This window comes from Oncorhynchus masou, chromosome 10 (genome assembly GCF_036934945.1).
Source record: "Oncorhynchus masou masou isolate Uvic2021 chromosome 10, UVic_Omas_1.1, whole genome shotgun sequence".
NCBI lineage: Eukaryota > Metazoa > Chordata > Actinopteri > Salmoniformes > Salmonidae > Oncorhynchus > Oncorhynchus masou.
In genome coordinates this window covers 18,608,247-18,625,184 of record NC_088221.1, presented here as the reverse complement: position 1 = coordinate 18,625,184, position 16,938 = coordinate 18,608,247, and the positions used below count along the sequence as shown (strand labels likewise).

At 40.0% G+C, this 16,938-nt stretch overlaps 1 long non-coding RNA gene across 1 annotated transcript in view; it reads right to left on the bottom strand.

The window, feature by feature from the left end:
• LOC135547281 (uncharacterized) overlaps positions 1–16,938 on the bottom strand; it is a 26,995-nt gene extending 10,057 nt beyond the window's left edge. Inside the window, exons 1-2 of the long non-coding RNA XR_010456686.1 lie at positions 16,867–16,938; positions 16,538–16,604 (exon numbers count right to left, since the gene is read on the bottom strand). This is a non-coding gene — a long non-coding RNA (uncharacterized LOC135547281). The remainder of the gene's footprint in view (positions 1–16,537; positions 16,605–16,866) is intronic.

Genomic DNA, 16,938 nt, shown 5'->3' with positions numbered 1-16,938 from the left:
ATAGGTCTGATAGGGCCTATCAGTTGCCTGGGTGTGGCTGTGTTACACATAGATATAGGACCCTGATATATTGTATATACAGTGCCTTGCAAAAGTATTCAGACCCCTTGGATTTCGTCAAATTTGATTGTGCTAGGAAGTGGGATTAAAATTTATTTAATTGTCATTTTGTTGGTCAACATCGACACAAAATACTCTGTAATGTGAAAGTGGAAGAAACATGAAATGTTATTTTAAGATAAATAAAAATGGTATAACTAAACTATAGTTGTCGTAGAAGTTTTCAGCCCCTTTGTTTAGGCAAGCCTAAATGAAATCAGGAGTATATTTTTCCTTAACAAATCACAGAATAAGTTATATGGACTCCCTCTGGGTGAAATAATAGCGGTTGACCAGATTTCTGAATGACTAACCCTTCCCCTGTCCCCCATACATACCACATCTATAAGGTCCCTCAGACAAGTATTGAATTTCAAGGACAGATTCAACTACAAAGACCAGGGAGCTTTTCGAAAGCCTCGTAAAGAAGGGCAGTGATTGGTAGATGGGTAACAATAACAAATCATACATTGAATATCTCTTTAAGCATGGTCAAGATAATAATTATGCTGTGGATTATGTATTAAACCGCCCAAACACATCAGAGATAAAGTTGCCCTTTTGAACTAAGCTGCAGGACAGGAATGGAACTGTTCATGGATGTTCCCATGAGGCCATTGGTGATTTTTAAACAGCTACAGAGTTCAATGGCTGTGATGGGAGAGAACTGAGAATGGATCAACAACATTATAGTGACTCCACAATACTGACCTAAACGACAGAGTGAAACGAAGAATACAAATATACAGAATACAAATATTCCAAAACATGCATATTTCATGCAACAAGGCACTAAAGTAATACTAGGGGGGGGGGTGACGACACAGCAAAGGAATACACTGTCTGGCCTAAATGTTTGGAGCAATTCCAACACATCACTGAGTAACTGTCTCCTTATTTCCAAGCATGGTGGTGGCGGCTGCATCATGGTATGGGTATGCTTGACATCGGCAAATACTGGGGAGTTTTTCAGGAAAAAAGAAGTTGAGCTAAGCACAGGCAAAATTCTAGAGGAAAACCTGTTTCAGTCTGCTTTTACACCAGAGACTGGGAGAGAAATTCACCTTTAAGCAGGACAATAACCTACAACACAATCCAAATCTACACTGGAGTTACTTACCAAGAAAACAGTGAATGTTTCTGAGTGGCCAAGTTACAGCTTTGACTTAAATCTGCTTGAAAATCTATGTCAAGACTGGTAAATTGCTGTCTAAGCATGAATCCCAACATCTTGACACAGCTTGAAGAATTTTGAAAGGAATAATGGGCAAATATTGCACAATCCAGGTGTGCAAAGCTCTCATAGACGTATCTAAGAACACTCACAGCTGTAACCAATACCAAAGGTGTTTCTAACATGTATTGACTCAGAGAGCTGAATATTTATTCCTCTAACAATATTTTAGTTATTACATATTTATTAATATTTATTTTATTTTTATGAATTATTCTTCCACTTTGACATTAGAGTATTTTGTGTCGAGTTTTTACAAAAAAATACAATTACCAACAATTTAATCCCACTTTGTAACACAATAAAATGTGAAGAAAACCGAGGGAAATCCAAGGAATAGGATTGCAAGGCACTGTAGTGTTACACAGATATCTAGTAAAGACACACCTGTCTGTTTGTCTTCCTAAAGTCTTACCAGTCTATCACTTTGGTGTAATGGTCTATATGTCCAAATTGCATGAACCTTCTATCCTCTGACACATACAGTGGCTTGCGAAAGCAGTCACCCCCCTTGGCATTTTTCCTATTTTGTTGCCTTACAACCTGAAATTAAAATGGATTTTGGGGGGGGTTGTATCATTTGATTTACACAACATGTCTACCACTTTGGAGATGCAAAATATGTTTTATTGTGAAACAAACAAGAAATAAGACAAAAAAACTGAAAACTTGAGCGTGCATAACTATTCACCCCCCAAAGTCAATACTTGGGGTATGTCTCTAAAAACTGCTCCAGCTCCTTCAAGTTGGATGTGTTCTGCTGATGTACAGCAATCTTTAAGTCATACCACAGATTCTCAATTGGATTGAGGTCTGGGCTTTGACTAGGCCATTCCAGGACATTTAAATGTTTCCCCTTAAACCACCCGAGTGTTGCTTTAGCAGTATGCCTATTGTCATTGTCCTGCTGGAAGGTGAACCTCCGTCCCAGTCTCAAATCTCTGGAAGACTGAAACAGGTTTCCCTCAAGAATTTCCCTGTATTTTGCACCATCCATCATTCCTTCAATTCTGACCAGTTTCCCAGTCCCTGCCAATGGAAAAACATAGCATGATGCTGCCACCACCATACTTCACTGTGGGGATGGTATTCTCAGGGTGATGAGAGGTGCTGGGTTTGCGCCAGACATAGCATTTTCCTTGATGGCTAAAAAGCTCAGTTATAGTCTCATCTGACCAGAGTTACTTCTTAAACATGTTTGGTGAGTCTCCCACATGCCTTTTGGCAAACACCAAACGTGTTTGTGTAACGGCTTTCGTCTGGTGGAAGAGAAGCGGACCAAAATGCAGCGTGATATTTTTGAGACATGTTTAATGAAGATGAAAACGAACAATACAAAAACAACAAACGGAACGTGAAAACCTATACAGGCTATCTGGTGACAACAAACACAGAGACAGGAACAATCACCCACGAAACACTCAAAGAATATGGCTGCCTAAATATGGTTCCCAATCAGAGACAACGATAATCACCTGCCTCTGATTGAGAACCGCCTCAGACAGCCATAGAGTATGCTAGACACCCCCAAGACAAAACACACCACAAAAAACCCATGTCACACCCTGGCCTGACCAAATAAATGCAGACAAACACAATATAATTCGACCAGGGCGTGACAGTTTGCTTATTTTTTTCTGGCCACTCTTCTGTAAAGCCCAGCTCTGTGTAGTGTATGACTTAAAGTGTTCCTATGGACAGATACTCCAATCTCCGCTGTGGAGCTTTGCAGCTCCTTCAGGGTTTTCTTTGGTCTCTTTGTTGCCTCTCTAATTAATGCCCTCCTTGCCTGGTCCGGGAGTTTTGGTGGGCGGCCCTCTCTTGGCAGGTTTGTTGTGGTGCCATATTAGTTCCATTTTTTAACAACGGATTTAATGGTGCTCTGTGGGATGTTGAAAGTTTCTGATATTTTTTTAATAACCATCCCTGATCTGTACTTCTCCATAACTTTGTCCCTGGCCTGTTTGTAGAGCTACTTGCCCTTCATAGTGCTGCTTGCTTGGTGGTTCCCCTTGCTTAGTGGTGTTGTAGACTCTGGGGCCTTTCAGAACAGGTGTATATATACTGAGATCATGTGACACTTAGATTGCACACAGGTGGACTTTATTTAACTAATTATGTTACTTCTGAAGGTAATTGGTTGTGCCAGATCTTATTTAGGGGCTTCATAGCAAATGAATACATACAGTAATGCACGCACCACTTAAAACAAAACAAAAATTCACCAATTTGGACTATTTTGTGTATGAAATCTCAATAAAAATTCATTTAAATTACAGGTTGTAATGCAACGAAATAGGAAAAAGGGGGTGAATACTTTTGCAAGGCACTGTACATTTTTACCAAGTCTTCTTAGTGCTTCTTAATGTACAACAGCCTCTGTTATTGATAAGGCTATATGGAACGGCATTCACATAAAGGGGTCACTGGGCAAAAGCTTGAGTCTTTGTGGTCCTTTGACATGTCACATCATATCATCACATTATGAAACTTCAAAATGACTCATCTCTGACGCACTGACTGTCTCCCTACGCTTCACATGCGCTTGGACTGATAATAGAATAGTCCCCTCCGCCCACTGCAACCCACAGCCCTGTGTCTACATACACACACACACACACACACACACACACACACACACAAGCCACCATGGCGTGACTCGGGGACACACCGTCGAGCCTAGCAAAACTGGAAAAAAAAGTGGGCACGTCGACATGCTCATTTAGAAGGCGTTAAACTGACATTCGAGAAAGTATGGGCGGAGGTATATTATCCTGTCCTGTTTAAGAAGAGGACTTTTTTTAAAAACTCATCTGTTACAGATGAACCTGATGAACCTGAGTTGATGATTGCTCATTAGAAAACTCCACGGCCTTTTAATATTAGACATATGCAGGCAGGTATCTGCAATGTAGTCAGCCCGAAACACAGCCACTGTGTTTGACACCTGTTATTTTCCACAAGAGAGCTATTTTTGCTCTATTTTTTTATTATTTTAGTGCATAATTCTCCCTCTCTTCTCTCACGATAGGCTATGTTGGCGGCTGTGTTTTTATTTTCTGTAGGGGTGTGGTAACGAGAATGGAGTCAGAATGAAGCTTGTCTGTGCACATTCAAAAGCTCTTTCATTATGGTTGTTGAAATTGATATGAATGCATTTCAAGTGTCAGAGTTTACAATTTCACAAGCAATGTTATAACTTGGTGTAATAGCCATCTAGTGGAAAGACTGCTGTCATTACATTAATGGATGCACTCTATATGGTTTTGTTCCCCCCCAAATGCTTCATAAATGTTATTTTCTCTGAAAGAATCTGAGCTCCAGTCAATTATGGTGAACAAGACCAATCAGGACTTGAATTACTATTGAGGACCAATCAGATACAACCCCGGAAACTATTTTCTTTATTCGTTTTGAAAGTTTCAGATTAGGTGATCTAATTCTGACATGTACACATTATTGAGATGTTTTTATTATTTAAAAAGGTATACAAATGTACTATAGTAATGTCCCCATTGTCCTGTATTATTATTACTTATTATCACAAATGTGTATTTGTCATCAATCATCAATACCACGTCTGTAATTTGCTGTTGTAGGAAAAGATGAATAACAAGGTTAAAGTAATGGGTTTGGGTGTAATTCAATATATTTGATACTTGAATATTAATCCCCTTGTCCTTAAATGGACATTTGTTTTCAAACTCTCTTCTGTACATCGCATGTATTTGTTCATGAGTCACAACAGAGGATCAGCATCATTACAATGAATGACAAAGCTGACTGACAAAAAATATACAACATAATTAGCAGTATGGAATCAACCACCAGATGGCAGTATAGACTTGTGGACCAAAAATACATTTTGCCCTCTGAAATGGCTAATAACTTATGTCCAGTTCGAATATTATTATTTTTCCAGTTAGAATATTATATTGCCTAACGCTTCTCTTAACTCTTTGCAGAAAGGAAAGACATTGCCGAAATAAGAAAAGCCGAATGAATAATTAACATATTCCCACACAAATTAAGTTCGGGACCAAGGATTTAGGCGACTTTGACAATGTTATTCCAGTTCAAAATAAAACTACTGTATGTACACAGGAGAAGTATTCGCACATTGTATCACATAGCATCATAGCATAGCTCACTGATAAAGGATATTGGGGTGAATCCTCAGTTGAAATACATATCCAGTTGAGGATTTCTCACATATTGAGTAAGGAGAAATAATCTGAATGCCACAGTCCTGGAAATTTGCTTGGGGGGAAACTTTGGTCTAAAAGAAATGTGGTGAATAACAGCTGCCATCTGCGGTATCAACATCTGACACATGTGTTTGTGACAGACTTGAGTTGGGCCATGATGACTAATGTGTGAGACTCGTAGTCAGCATGTGGCACATGGAACCTCTTATCTCTGGACAAAGGAAGTGATTGATTAGTTCTGATTATGAGGAACTGTGTAGGTAAGATGCTCCGCCTGTAAGTCTGGGGTCTGTCACGTCTCAGATGATAAATGACAGACTCCAGGTCTGTTACTGTGTGGATCACTAGGTTAGAATTCAATAAAATGCTGGTTCGATTACAAATGATTTACCTTTAAGGGAGATTGGGATAAATTGAGCAAAAGGGGTAAGTTGAGCCACCCTTGTTTCTAGGAAACCATACACTAAATTAATCATTTGGCCAAATATTTAGGAAGAGGTCATCATTTCATGTAATCAGTGAAGGAAGAAACCGCATGGAAAAAGTGGTAAGAAAGTTACGTCCAAAAAACGGACTTTCACCAAATCATTATGAATGTGTTGTGTTAGAGGCTTCATATTGCTTTAATCTAAACCAAAGTATGCATTTGTAAGATTATTCTATACATCAGTCGGGGACTTTATAAGCTTCAATATGAGGTCCTAAACTTTGCATGAAAGTGCATTCTTGTAGCTGTGTGGGCTAATATAGTACCAATGTTTGCCTTGGTGTAAGTTGAGCCAATGGTCATAGGGTAATTTGAGCAAATGGTTGACCCAATGGAAAGTTAAGCAAATTGAAGTGGGTTTTTTTCCCAGGTGTAATGCAAGGCAGGTAACAACAGGGCCTGCCTATGTTAAAAGTGTAAAAAAAAAGAGAGCAAAGTATTTGTAAGGTATTAAGCATGGGTTAAAATATGCTTAAAACTATTAAAAGACAACAAATCTAGTGTGATTTTGTTGAATTGTGTTTGGAAAATAAAAGTAGACGTGGTTTTAAAAAGGTAGTGGTAAAATTTCATTCAGTACAGGCTGCTTAACTGATTCCCCTTCTCATCCATCTGCAAAACACCCCAAAACGACAAAGTGAAAACATGTTTCTAGAATTTATTTGAATATGTAGTGAAAATTATATACCAAAAGATCAACTTACTTTGCCCCATACGATGTGCCAAGAGCACTTTGTTTTGGACAAGCTATGTTATCAAAACTGTAATGTTAACATGAATTCTGAATATTTCCAGAGATTCACCACATCCTGTAATATTCTGTATGTTTTGAAGGAGTGATGCTGAATGTAAAGAATGGCTCAACATACCCCACTCTCCCCTACAGTAGTTATTGGACGACTTTACAATCTCATAGACTTGTTGCTGTAATGGCAGTTGGCATTGTGTTACTTAGATCAAGTTATTTTAGACAGGAGTTGTGCAACCCTTTAACTTTATCATCTTGAGTGTTTTCAGTTTTTCTAGCAGGTTGCCGTACATAGGCCTTAATCAAAATAATACAGACATAACTCAGATGGATGCAGTGATCTTTTTGTGAAAATTGATTATTCGTTTAAAAATGCGCATTTTCCTTGATCTGGGTTCATAGACTGGGCTGTAGATACACTGCAACCAACACACTTCCACAGACTCCAAAACATTCGCTACTCAATGTTCTCACTATTTAATTGTGCAGTTGCTAACAGATAACTAGTGTAGCTGCCTGTCCCTGTGAAACACATAACATATCATTGATCCGTTAGAAAGGACTACTTTGTCAGGTTGCCTCTGCCCATGGCCATCTTCGCCAAGTTAAAGGGTACAACAGTAATGTATTCAGTGTGTGTTTGTTTAAAAACTAGGCCAATCTTTGGGCTTGCCTGAGCAAGCTACCCTCACTACCCTTGATTGTCTTTCTGGTTGTGATCCATACTCATTTGGCCGGCATATTTTGTTCCAGGTAATGTCTAAGTTCCAGGGAATGTCTAAGTTCCAGGGAATGTCTAAGTTCCAGGGAATGTCTAAGTTCCAGGGAATGTCTAAGTTCCAGGTAATGTCTAAGTCAGTACCTCGGCATGCCTCCTATGTCAGAGTTGATTGATTGGTTTTTATTTTGGGTAAAACAATTTGTACAGTTTAAAAACAGTTTTTTTCAAGAAATCCAGAGGATGACACATGAACGCGTAAAACCACTCATTTCCAATGTGATCCTCTGTGTAGGACAAAAACAGGACATAACACACAGAAAAATACAGTTGATCTACTTTTCATTTTGACTAGCCTGATGAGGACATCCAACCAGGACAGTCGTCCTCTATGAGGACTCTACTATACTAGATAAATGCCTCCTTTATTCTGCGTCTCCTCCAATGTCAGCTAGTGAGGTTGGGAGAGTTGCAGTGACCCAATTATCTTTGGAAGCAGAGTCACAAGGGTCCGCTTAGATGCTCTTTGTTTTCCACTTCTCAGAACAAGGCTGTCTGATTCTGTAGAATCTGGTCACGTCGAGGCTCTTTCCCCCTAGAACTCTGCCACAAATCAGGGGCAGCAGATGCGACAGGACTTACCGCTCGGCTCTTCTCTATTTGAATATGTCTCTCTTTCTCTTTGAATTTGTCAAAATGTACAGAGAGCAACCAATAACTGTAAAGAACAGATACATTGTATTTGTTGTTGGCCTCTATAGGTCTAACAGATACGCAAGCAGCCAAAGAAACAATGATTTCCATCATATTCTCACAGTTTGCAAGCCTACTTTTTCTCTTCACAGCATATTGCTCCTTTTCATCCCCGGGTTTCATAACAAAGGTTTCTTTGCTTCCCCCCCTTTGTTCCATGGGCCCTCGAAGAGATAGTTGTAGATATGACTTCCACCTCCCTTCCCTAGCCCCCAACAGTTGAGCTGTTTTCTGAGTGCCCTCTCCCTGGGGCCATAGGGGTGATAAATTACATGAGCTCAGTTCAACACACACATTGGCCACATCCACTGACATCGCTGAGTAGGTCGCCACAGCCGCACAGCCCTCCCCCTCACAACTGTCTGTTTTGATGTTAATGGAAAGTCCGTCTGTTGCGTAGCGATCCGCAATGTAGTGTCCCTCTGTACCCTGTTAAATAAATTATAGAAAACATTCAAATATTCACGGTATTTTATTCTTCTTCTCACATCCCTGACTTATTTTTGTTACATCTGTACGGCAACTTTGCATCGTGAATCTTTTCCCCTCCGCGTTACAGTGCGTGATGTGTAGTGTCTCGTGATTGAGACGAATCACTCTAGTCATTTGTAAGAATATCAAAATGAACATCAGAGGAATCCTTGTTTGGCTGAGGTTAATAACTACCCTTGGCTGCCTCTCCTGGTTCCTAAACTGGAACTGTGATCGCATTACCCCAGTGTACCAAAGTGGTCTGCTGTTCTATGTGTTCCCGTGGTCTGGTGGACCTCTCCTGGTGGTCTGATTGTCCTCTGGTTGATCCTCAACCAATCTCCATGTAAGCTACATGGTCCCTACGAAGGTGCAGTGAGGTCCAGTACAGACCATAATCACATATGTTACACTCTTGTTCCACGCAAAGCAGACAGAGAGAGTTGACAGACTGACTCTAAAGCTTGAGGTTCAATGAAGCATAAAGACATTTAAATGGAAATTGTTTGAACTATTTTGTCATGTAAGAGGTAAGTACTGTAGGATTAACTGATGCTTGAGTACAGCAGAGAACAGCTAGTGAAATTCCACAATGCCTGAAGTAGACACACAGCCATGCAGGCAACAGATGTTTTCCTTTGTTTTTATGTCTCATCCTGGTGCAAAATGTACTTGTACAGGCATTCTTGAAAGGGATAACCAACATGGCAAACTCTTTTGATAGGCGTCTGGTGGTCCGTGATAAATAATATGGTTCCTGTATATCTGGTTTCAGATGGGAACGTTACCTCCAATTCTATAATGTTAAAACAGTCGTCAGTGTTCCATGACTATACCTCACGTTGCTGACTTCAAAAACTAGGTCAAAGGTTATTGCAGTGACATTTCTGTTGGAATGCAAAATGAACCAACTAATAGTTACATCTCCATATTTCACCATAATTATTCCAACCCTTCATTTTATATTCAATTATTATTATTATTGTTATTATTGCTATTTTTTTTATCCAGATAAGCATTCATTGCCCTTATTGAATTTCAGATTACAATTCATTTAGTTTTTCATAAAATATTGGATTGACGTGATGTGGCATACATTGGAATGAGCTACTCAGCTTCAATTTGCTGAGGTGATTTAACCACAAATTGAAACTGTTCCAGAGAGAAAAAGCTGCTATTATATAGTATGCTGTACATGTACTGGGACGACAACATGGTGTAGAATCATTCTAGAGAAGAATGTAAATCACTCTAGTGAAGGTCACCTAAGTCATATGTTGGGGTTTCTGCTGGATTCACGACATGACAGTCCAGTTTAGTACTAGTTTCCTCTTTGTTCTCCCTTGGTCAGCCAGTCTTCTTTCCAGATGATCCAACTCAGGGAAAAACAGCGAGCGACAAAATGTAGAATATATTGTTGTGCAGGTATGATATGGCAGCTGAATACGTCAGATTTTGAAGCAATTTTGCACTTACTTCACCGTAAACCCTGACTCATTGCAGCTCAAAGGGTGTGCAAATGAGAACTAATTGGATCTGTCATATGGTTCATGTTGCAACATCAGCGCCTGTTGGCGCAGCCAAGAAATTCACAAAAAGATCGGAAACATTTCAAAAGAATGAAATTGAAATCCATTGCATTTGAGTCATAGATTAGCACACATATTTTCAGCCTTTGATAATGGAAAGCGAGGGCATCTGTTGTCTCTTTGGGGCTGTATTGAAACTAAATCCTCATCCATGACAAAGATGTTTGAGTTTACAGTTTTTCTGTTATGTCATGTTATCACCATACCCTTGTCAGAGTCTATAAGCAAATTCATTTTCTTTTTTCTCAATCACTTTTTCACATTTGATGTCCAAACTATCAAGTTATGCACTGTCAAGTCTGACTCCAAGGCAAGTAAAATGTGCATCATCAACCCCCCCCCCCCTCGTAATACTTGAATTTGTTTGTTTTAGAGGAATAATACTGGAGGATACCGTGAAAAGGTTTGAAAATGGTTCACTAACCAAGTTTCCATTCAACCTTTTTATGTGAGTAAAATGCCTTTGGGATGAAAAAAAATGCCATGACAGGCCCGATAGAAACAGAAAATTTAGACAAAACACTAGACACTAGATGTTCTGTTATAATCTCCACCCGGCACAGCCAGAAGAGGACTGGCCACCCCTCATAGCCTGGTTCCTCTCTAGGTTTTTTCCTAAGTTCCGGCCTTTCTATGGAGTTTTTCCTAGTTTTTCCACCGTGCTTCTACACCTGCATTGCTTGCTGTTTGGGGTTTTAGCCTGGGTTTCTGTACAGTACTTTGAGATATCAACTGATGTAAAAAGGGCTTTATAAATACATTTGATTTGATTTGATTTGAAGGTGGGATCTCTTTGTGTTGGTAAAATGTAATTAATGTTAACTTGTATTCATTATAGGGTACATGGGAATTTAACCGCAAAAGGTATTTTTATGTGCACTACATCATCACGCACAGCTTTTTATAATGCAACAGGTGAATTTGATGGAAACACATCTCTGGTGGGACAATGCACATATTGTTTTTAATGTGGATTTTTGAATATTCACATGACAATCTGTCGCCAATTGGATGGAAAACTTGCTATTGACAGACATTGGTAGCAGCATTACGTTTCACAGTTCCTAATAGGAAGGGAAGGGATGGTTATTCTATGGTTTTTCAGAGACCATGTCACCATTGACGTCTCAACAAATTGGATCATTATTTTGGTCTACTTGTGAATATAAATGGATGTCCTTTTTTAATGATATCTACTGCAGCAACAAAGAGACTTCTGTACAGATGATTTGCATGGATCACCAACTTGGTGAATGAGAAAGTAGTGTTTAAATGGCAACTTGGTCCTTGGCCCCTTCCTTTCAGAAGGTGTGCTGGCCGGCATACTAAGTAGCCTGGATGCATTTATTGTTCATGGAGACGTTTGACAAATGTCTTATTGATGTTGTCCAGGAGCCGTCTCTCTCATTTTGAATAGGAAATCAATTCGAGGTGGCAGAGTCCGTGTCCTGCAAACCTCTAGATAACTTGGAGCTTTCAGACCTGCCATCTCTCCTTTATGTCACCCAAATCCAGAGACTCAGACCTTACACTGTAAACACCAAGGCATTGTTTTGTGCGAGCGATTAGTACTTTTTGAGGCCGGTTCAGTTTTCGATATCGGTTTTGAATATTTGTCATTTAATTACTTTATTATTTAATTCCAAGTCATCACCTCTTCTCCATTGAGCTGCTACCTATTCTGTCTGACAAGATCACTGTTTTAATAGTTCTTCAAGGTAAATAAGGCATACCTTTATGACTGCTGAAAACCAACTACCAATCACTTAGATCATGTCTTTTCACGTAGAGATGCAGTACCTCGCGAAGGAACAGCTTTCTATCCCTCTTGATTGCGTATTCTTCGTGTCGATCCTCTCCGTGTCAACCTGTTGGAAACTACAACTCCCTAGTACATCGCACAGTTCGGGCTGATCGATTTATCTCTAGAGAAACGACACAATGTGTGCCAATTGAGCTCACAGAGAAATCTAGAAGGTAATAGAATTCAAGTAATTGAACCTATGTCCATCAATTAGTTGTTTAATTACGGTTAATCGCTCAGCAGTAGAATTTGTAAAACAAATACTTTTAGTAAGGTGAAGTAATTGTCAAGTAATTATTACTTAAAATGTTTATTTGGCACTGACTACAAAACTACATGAGAAGAAACAGCAACTCCCTTTTTGGGATTTATTTTTTTTTTTTACCCAGCATGCTCTAATGCGGGTTGGTTTTTTGGAATTGTTTTTAATATCTGTGTTTTTGTATGTACATTTCTTTATTTATTTAACCAGGCAAGTCAGTTAAGAACACATTCTTATTTACAATGACTGCCTTGTTCAGGGGCAGAATTACAGATTTTTACCTTGTCAGCTCAGGGATTCGATCCAGGAACCTTTTGGTTGTTTTGTTAATCTGTCGGCCCCATCCTCGTACTCGGGCCCTGTGTGTAGTTAACTGACCCTCTCTGTCCATTCATCGTCATTTTATCTGTTGTTGCTGTCTTGGCTGATTAGCTGTTGTTGCCTTACCTGTTGTTGTCTTAGCTGGCTCTCCCAATCAACACCTGTGATTGCATTATGCCTCGCTTGATCTCTCTCTCTAATGTCAACATGCCTTGTATACTGTTGTTTAGGATAGTTATCATTAGTTTAGTTTACTGCGGAGCCCCTAGTCCCACTCTACATGCCTCAGATACCTTTTTTGTCCCACCTCCCACACATGCGGTGACCTCACACAGCATAACTAGTGCGTCCAGAGATGCAACCTCTCTTATCGTCACTCAATGCCTAGGTCTACCTCACTGTACCCGCACCCTACCATACCCTTGTCTGTACATTATGCCCTGAATCTATCCTACCACACCCAGAAATCTGCTCCTTTTATTCTCTGTCCATAACGCACTAGATGACCAGTTTTGATAGCCTTTAGCTGTACCCTCATCCTACTCCTCCTCTGTTCCTCGAGTGATGTAGAGGTTAACCCAGAACCTGTGCGTACCCAGACGCTCTCATTTGCTGACTTCTGTAACCGTCAAAAGCCTTGGTTTCATGCATGTTAACATCAGAATCCTCCTCCCTAAGTTGGTTTTACTTATATCTCCCTCACTTTAGCACACTCCGCCAACCCTGATGTTCTTGCCATGTCTGAATCCTGGCTTAGGAAGGCCACCAAAAATTCTGAGATTTCCATCCCCAACTACAACATTTTTGTCAAGATAGAACTGCCAAAGGGTGAGGAGTTGCAATCTACAGCAGTGATTGACAGCTCTTTGCAGGCTTACTTTCCAGGTCTATGCCCAAATAGTTTGAGCTTCTAATTTAAAAAATTAATCTCTCCAGAAATAAGTCTCTCACTGTTGCCGCCTGTTATAGACACCCTTCAGCTCCCAGCTGTGGTCTGGACACCATATGTGAATGGATTGCCCCCAATCTATCTTCAGAGTTCATGCTGACCGAAACTGGAAAATGCTTAACACCCCAGCAGTCCTACAATCTAAGCTAGATGCCCTCAATTTCATACAAATCATCAAGGAACCCACCAGGTAGAACCCTAAATCGGTAAACATGGGCACCCTCATAGAGGGGTTATCACAGGGTTCAATTCTCGGGCTGACTCTTTTCTCTGTATATATCAACGATGTCGCTCTTGCCTTGATCCACCTCTACGCAGACGACACCATTCTGTAAACATCTGGCCCTTCTTTGGACACTGTGTTATCAAACCTCCAAACGAACTTCAATGCCATACAACCCTCATTCCGTGGCCTCCAAATGCTCTTAAACGCTAGTAAAACTAAATGCCTGCTCTTCAACCGATCGCTGTCCGCACCTGCCCGCCCCGACTAGCATCACTACTCTGGACGGTTCTGACTTAGAAAATGTGGACAACTACAAATACTGTACCTAGGTGTCTGGCTAGACTGTAAACTCTCCTTACAGACTCATATAAAATATCACCAATCCAAAATCAAATCTAGAATCAGCTTCCTATTTCGCAAACAAAGCCTCCTTCACTCACGCTGCCAAACATACCCTTGTGAAACTGGCTATCCTACCGATCCTCAACTTTGGCGATGTCATTTACAAAATAGCCTCCAACACTCTACTCAGCAAACTGGATGCAGTCTATCACAGTGCCATCCGTTTTGTCACCAAATCCCCAAATACCACCCTCCACGGCGACCTGTATACTTTCACCGGCTGGCCCTCGCTACATACTCTTCGCCAGACCCACTGGCTCCGGGTCATCTATAAGTCTTTGCTAGGTAAAGCTCCGCCTTATCTCAGCTCACTGGTCACCATAGCAACACCCACCCGTAGCACCCGCTCCAGCAGGTATATCTCACTGGTCATCCCCAAAGCCAACACCTCCTTTGGTTGGAGACTTATATCTCCCTCACTAGCTTTAAGCATCAGCTATCTGAGCAGCTTACCGATCACTGCAGATGTACACAGCCCATCTATAAATAGCCCCTACCTCATCCCCATATTGTTTTTATTTACTTTTTTTGCTCTTTTGTACACAAGTATTTATACTTGAACATCATCATCTGCACATCTATCACTCCAGTGTTAATTTGCTAAATTGTAATTACTTCGCCACAATGGGCCTATTTATTGCCTTATCTCCTTAGGCCATTTGCACACACTGTATATAGACTTTTCTATTGTGTTACTGACTGTATGTTTGTTTATTCCATGTGTAACTCTGTGTTGATTTTTGTGTCGCACTGCTTTGCTTTATCTTGGCCAGGTCGCAGTTGTAAATGAGAACTTGTTCTCAACTGGCCTACCTGGTTAAAGAAAGGTGAAATAAAAAATATTAAAAATAAACCTGGCCGCTGAACACTAGGCTACTTGCCACATTGAGTGATTAGTCAATCAATCTTACGCAACAAAAATATAAATAACATACATTTTTCTAAACTAGATTTCTTTTTAACCTGTTACTGAATTGGTTGTTCCAGTTTAAATGGGTTAGGTAGTCTCCTTACACCATTCCAAACCCTGGCAGTTATTATGAATGCAGGTTGTGGGTAAATGAAAAGTCTAACTGTTGGATATCCTATTTCCAATAGGTTTTACACATTGCTTTGCAAGCCAGCGTAATGTGACTTGCAGGTAGGGTTGTAAAATTCTGGTAAATGTCCTAGGTTTTCCAGAACTCCTGGCTGGAAGATCCCTGGAACCCTGGATTTTTTTACTGGAAAGTTATAGAATTTTGCAACCCTAATTGTAGGCCGGATGTGGCCTGTAAACCATGAGTTTCAGGCCACTGTAAGGGTAAAGGACTAAAAGATATGTAGTGTTGTATAGAGTTTTATTATAATGATAATATTTACCTTGGAACTCACTTGGTGAAGATCCCAGGCTTGAACAAATTCAACAACCATGTCTCTGTCACTAACTAATACAATAATGGGTAGTAACTGCAGTTCACTTGAAAAGGCATAGCACATTGGGAAATTGTATTTGAGGTGTAGCTTAGTGGGGGTGTTAGTCAAAAAATGTCAAGCTGATACAACTTAACTCCATATAGGGTCACAGTGACTCTATCAGTTTGAGTAGTGACTACAAAATCACTTTAAGTAACTGTACTCAGATATATTAAGTGCAACAGGTTTTCTCAAAAGTTTTGAATAATGACAGCCCAATGAGGTTTACAGTGATCAAGTGCTCATTTGGCAAATGCCTAGATTCTTGAGATCTGAAAGGAATGTTTGGCAGAATTGACTCCTTCCTCATTACTCCGGGTTAGGGGAACCACGGCCAACAACAATAGTTCCATTGGGTAAATTTACGATTATGTTCAGAGACATTTGGAGCATGGTTTTGAACTATTATTTTTGAATCGTTCTATGATGTAAATACAGATTTTTGATATGAATAGATTTTTACCAAAGTGTATTTTCTCCATGGTAACATATGCATTTAAAATGGAACATCAGATTTGTAACATACCTTAACAGAAGACCTTCAGCTAAGGGAAGCTAATTGAAAAAGACTATTCTCATCCCCATAGTAACACTGAAGAGCTCGTCAACTATCCTGCCATGCAAACTGGCTCCCTTAGCTTGTTCTCTCTCTCCTTATTCTCAACAAGTGGCTGATTGTATGTAGTCTTACAAGTCACACAGATTCCCCAATAACACCACAGTCAACAAATGGGTTTTAACAAACAATTCCACAGGAAGCTGCTACTGTTGAGCAAAGTAAATATTTCTGAACAACTAAATGTGTCTGTACCTGTGAAATGGGGCACCCTGCTACCTCTGTGCAGTGGTGAACCTCTTATGCAGGCCAAAATGGACATCTGTAAAAAGAAATATTACCTCAAAGGTCTGGGATTGATTTAACATAAGTGTTGACTAGCTGTCTATAGACATCACCAGATGAATTTGATGTGTGTGTGTCCACTGCTTAATAGTTGTCTATCTATCTGTCTGATGTCTGTCTGTCTGTCTGTCAGCTGCTGTTCTACTGTACCAGCAGGCACAGCACTGGAATGCTCCCCCTTATTGACTTAGACACATGTAGTAATGTATACAGACATACAGAATCAGGGTGTTACTCACATACTAGCGTGTTCTAGAAGGTTTGCGCACGATTCATGAACTCTGTAGATATCCCTGTTGACTGAGCCTGAT